The 5669-nt window shown below is 32.7% G+C and overlaps 1 protein-coding gene across 2 annotated transcripts in view; it reads right to left on the minus strand.

Moving 5' to 3' along the window:
• The window catches only part of LOC114338580 (ras association domain-containing protein 10-like), a 441809-nt gene extending 436653 nt beyond the window's left edge, over positions 1-5156 (minus strand). For both annotated transcript variants that reach the window (XM_050650168.1, XM_050650166.1), the window contains exon 1: positions 4970-5156. The gene's annotated coding sequence lies outside the window, so the exon portion shown is untranslated. The remainder of the gene's footprint in view (positions 1-4969) is intronic.
• Positions 5157-5669: the final 513 nt, after the last annotated feature.

Genomic DNA, 5669 nt, shown 5'->3' on the forward strand with positions numbered 1-5669 from the left:
GAAATCGTCAGATTTCAGACTCAGATGGATGGGACATATAGAAAGAAGAAATCCAGAAGCAGTTATCGTGAAAATCACCAAATGAACATTTAATATCTAATACCATTTTTTAATTCATTGTGTCTATTTTGTACCTATCTTCAACAATTTGAATAAACCATTATAGACGGAGAGGCAGCGCTGAAAAATCTCTTTGAATTTACTAAAGCTAAATTTTGCACAGTTGATTACTGTGATTGTGTAGAGAAACATACTTCGGTCGGTCAAGCGAAACGTAGAACATGGGTTACTGAGAGGGTATCAATGTTGCTTTCCTACGAAGGTAATTAAATCCATTTACTAAGGCTGAAAATTCAGTACACACATTCTAAATTAAATATAAATAAAAGTTATTATAGTCGGTCAGCTGTATGACGAGACAGAGCCGTTCGGTCGGCCCCAATGAATGTACAGGGTTATTCACTATATTTTGACGCAGTTGTAAACTGCTTTATTTACAGAATTGGAAAAAAAAATGTAAAATGCAAAAGTTATTCGATTTTTTAATTATGATTTTTTGACATTTATATCGTACTAGTGACGTCATCCATCTGGGTGTGATGACGTAATCGACTATTTTTTTAATAAGAATAGGGGTCGTGTGCTAGCTCATTTGAAAGGTTATTCAATTCTCTATACAGTACTATAAACATTAATTTAATTAAACAATTTTTTTGGACACCCTGTATAATTAATCATGTTAATGTTTATATTACTAAATAGGGAATTGAATAACCTTTCAAATGAGCTAGCACTCAACCACTATTCCCATTTAAAAAAAATAGTCGATTACGTCATCACGCCCAAATAGATGACGCCACTAGTACGATATATATGTCAAAAAATCATGTAGAAAAACTTTTGTATTTTACATTTTTTTCTGATTCTGTAAATAAAGCAGTTTACAAAGGAGTCAAAATATAGTGAATAACCCTGTACATTCACTGAGGCCGACCGACCGGCTCTGTCCCGTCATACAGCTGACCGACTATAATAACTTTTATTTATATTTAATTTAGAATGTGTGTACTGATTTTCAGCCTTAGTAAATGGATTTAATTACCTTCGTAGGAAAGCAACTTTGATACCCTCTCAGTAACCCCTGTTCTACGTTTCGCTTGACCGACCGCAGTATGTTTCTCTACACAATCACAGTAATCAACTATGAATAATCTAGCTTTAGTTAATTCAAAGAGATTTTTCAGCGGTGTCTCTTGGACTATTATTGAACAAATATTTTTTGGAACGCCACTGCTTCGTTAGCGCATTACTGTTTCCAGAAATCTTCGCCACTACATTTGAAACGAGCTATATATTGGCTGCTAGGGTTTTTGTTTAGTTATCATTGAATTGTCCAGGACATTTTTAAATCTTATGAGGGTTTCTGTTGTGAGTGAGCGTTGAATTCTCCGAATATTAAGATGTGAATCACTATTACTGCTTAACCAAGTTAATTTCGGTGTTTAAACTTTTTAGGTCTTGGGCCCACACTTAAAAATTACTACCCCCCTCATGAGACTTTTTTATTTAGTTATTCATGTCGAGTTGGACAACTTCTCTAATACGAAACATTTTCGGGAGGGGGTGTTTCGTAAATATAGAGGTTTCTAAACTTTGGTGCATCCTAAGAATGACGTAACTTCAAATTTTGTCAATTCCTGTTTATTGCGTAATTAACTTCTAAAATACTGTATACAGATGATACAACAGCGACAGAACTGTACCTATGTGCTGAGCTACCACAAGGTAATTCCGTCGTTGTTGAAATACGCACCATTTCAGACCTTGTTTGATGAAGAATAACGCAACTGTAAATATCGTTGAAAATGGGGGGACTAAATTAAGATAATGAAATTCGGACCAATAGGGATGAAAATAAAGCCATCGCTGTAAGAATAAACGGCATATTAAATATTTAACAATGGTTTTTTTGTACAGAAAAATTTTCAGATCAAGAATGACGCAACTGTAGATAGTGTTGAAAATGGAGGAATTAAATTGAGATAATGAAATTCGAACCAATGGGGATTAAACTAAAAGCCATCATTGTAAGAATAAACGCCATACCGATGCTCCGGATGGTTAGGTACCTACTCCTCATTTAATCCCTATTTTAAATATTTAAAAATCGCTTTTTGCTCTCCTGAGAAATTTGGCTTTTGCAGTTACGTCATTCTTATTATATTATATAAATTTGATGACTCTTTATGATGGGTGCACTATGGGAGTCATAAATGATGATTTTTTCAGGACGGTTCGATAAAAATACTTACAATTTACTGGCAATATTGTCCGACAAATTTTTAAGGGTGCTCCAGTTGTCGGACGCATTAAAGTTTAGAAACTTCTATATTTACGAAACGCCTACTCTCCCGAAAATTTTCTATATCAGAAAAGTTGTCCGACTTGACATTAATAACTAAACAAAAAACTCTCATGATTGAGACAAAAATTTTTTAAGTGTGGGCCCAAGATCTATTTTGGCCTTGGAGTGAAGATGAATTATTTATTTCGATCCAACAGCTTTTACAAAAATTAATATACACACAGTGGCAAAATTAATGGAACATCTTATAAATGGGACATGTTAGATGTCTCGAATTTCCTACACCTGTTGTCCGATTTGAGTGCGTTTTTTAGTACGTTATAGGCTTATTATTTAAGAAAACCTTAATCTATGTAGTAATATTGTTGCTAGACAGGTAAATGCCATTTTATACCGGGTGTAACAATCATACTGTGTTTTTTCCTTAAAGTTCGAAACACTCCGTGGAATATCATAGCATGAATAAAATATTGAAATTAAAACTCATTTGTAGCCTTAGGCTTTCTTAACATTTTGTTTTTTGATTCATTCGCTTATGTTCGATAATAATATGTACATTTATATTACAAAAATGAGGTATGCTATTTGGTCTTAATCAGTATCATTCCAAATCTCGAAAGCTACTGTTTCTACCACTTCTAAGGTTCCAGGAGGTGCCAAACGCTGTCGTAGTGTTCTGCCAATTACGTCACACAAATGTTCGAACGGGTTAAGACCTGGACTATGCGATGGACAATTTATTCAAACTCCGAAGATTTATCTGTTGTAAATATTCGGTTACAGTTCGTGAACGTAAGGTTTGCATTATCGTGCATTAGCAAAAAATTGTTACCAACATAAGGGGCCGATACTATGGTTATTTCTCATAGCCAACTTTACTATTATGCAGACAATAAACAGTATTTTTTAAGGGCGATGAGATCAACAGATCTCTTCTGGTTTAAAAGTGTTTCTGATTGTCTCACTTGTTGAAACTATACTTAATGTTTTCGTTTTATTAGCTTTATTTATTGCAGCACGCTTATAGCAGTTACCATAAAATTGTTCGGGTTCTTAAATAGTGTTTTTAGTTTCCACCCTTGTTTACGAATATAGTATATGAGACATGATTTGCATTTAGATAAATAAGAAATGATTGGTAAAACACCTAACAGACCTATAATATTACATAAACAAATACCAAAAAATATGACAGACTATGATTACTTTCCAATAAAATAAGAAGAACCAATCAATAATTAAGGATGCTTTACAAGGAACCAAGTAGAATAAGATACACAGAGGCATACATAATTATGTGGACAGGTCATGTCGAGAGAATGAATAGGGCAAGAATGTCAAAGAAGGTACTGCTAAGAAGACCACTTGGGATAAGGAGACAAGGTAGACCAAGAAAAAGATGGCATGAAAAGTGTCAGGAAAATAGAATATAGGATCTATAGAAATTAGAGACTGGAAAGAGAAGGCGAAAAAGGATACAGTGGAGAACCGTAGTGTAGCAATTTTTACATAGACAATAAAATCATGTATAAACATTAGTATACTCTCATGTGTAATATATAACATTGTACAATTGAAGAATACAGGGGAAAAACAAGGAATGTCACATTTTATACATATTGAAGTACACACCAATAAAGGTTTAATTCTTATGATACCTAAAAACTACTTAGGAGATTCTTAGCAGAATTCTAGCAATTCTTATTTTACAATCTTAATATAATATGAATAATATATTAACATATTAATTTAATAATGCACCAAAAAACTGCTAGCAGTCCTTATTTTTTTTCAGTAGCGTGCGGACAATCCATGTCCTTCGCCTGGATAAAAATTCTTGAGAAAATTTATATAGACTGATCTTTCTGTTTATACTCCTGAATCGAAAGCCTAGTCGATAGTACTCAGTTTTTCTACTACATGGTGAGAAAAGCCAAAATTAATGAAAAACTGGCTTCCTTGTCTTTTCTCTGTACCTACTCTTCAATTAATGTAATAATTGTAAAATTGTAAAGCCCTAGACCTACAAGGTTTGTAGAGCATACTTATTAAATAAAATAAATGATTACTTTTGGCAATTATTTGAAGTCGCTCATTGTTAATATAATTTTAAAAATGTCCTTATATTGTGTGTACATTGTAAGAAGCGATAATTAAAATTCAATTGAAATGTGAAAGAATTATATCCGTCAATAGTAACAAAATCATTAAAGCTGCTAAAGCTTCGCTAAATGTATTGGTGTTTAAACACGAATAAGAAAAGACCCTTTTTACAAATTACTAATAAAATGTAAAATGTTTATCAAAGTATGTATTTTTAAAAACATCATAAAAACAATTGGCTGGATTAACTGCAAAAAGCATGGATTACTCATTAGGTTGAACATTTTGAACAAATTAGGTACCTACTAATTAAAATTTTAATTAAACATTTGCGTAAATATTTGGTTCAGTCTCCATTTCCCACGAATTATGATATTTATAAATAATCAATTTAAATAATCGTAATAATTTTATTGTATAACATTGCTTAATTCTAAGTATTATACCTAATTATTTCGAATATTTTCTATGTAAGATCAATTATAAACATTTTTCACTTACCACTCCCAAAAAATACCAATGTTTTCACCTAACACCTCCACTGTTCAATAAGAATCGAAGTAAAAATATAATTCACAACACGTATCCAATCGTCTGTCATCAGCCATGCACATGAGCTAATAAATATGCGAGTCAGCAATAGCAACAAAACACATCTACAGGAGCTCCACGCGTACGTTCTACAGTGCGCTTCACAATCAACTAACGAGAAACGCCGTTTCCTGGTTCTCTCAATGGAACTCTTCGAAGGATCCCCACCTGTTCTTGATAATGAGGTTCTGCATGAGGGAACCTTTACGCAGTTACGCATTTAATGACGCACTTTTTATCAGTTTTTACAGTGACTGATTATGCATTGAAAATAAGGCACAACAAAGTTGTTTGTTTGATGAACTCTAGTCTTATTTTAACATTTCCGATATTTCTTTTTATTTTAAAGCTTAAGTGATTGATCTCTTTGTTGCAAATTAGTCTCTGTTGTAATAGTATGTAATAGTTAAAGCAACACAGAAAGCTCCAAGTAAGATATACCGAAAAAAAAAACGAAACCCTAACTTGAAGAAACTAGAAAACAGAAGAAAAAGACACATATATTACGACAGAACAACGCGACTTATTAAAGAAATATCAAAGCAAAGGTCATAAATAGAGAGCGGAATATATGCAAAGTGCATATAGATGCATATATTGCATATTTGCA

This window comes from Diabrotica virgifera, chromosome 5 (genome assembly GCF_917563875.1).
Source record: "Diabrotica virgifera virgifera chromosome 5, PGI_DIABVI_V3a".
NCBI classification, from domain to species: Eukaryota; Metazoa; Arthropoda; class Insecta; order Coleoptera; family Chrysomelidae; genus Diabrotica; species Diabrotica virgifera.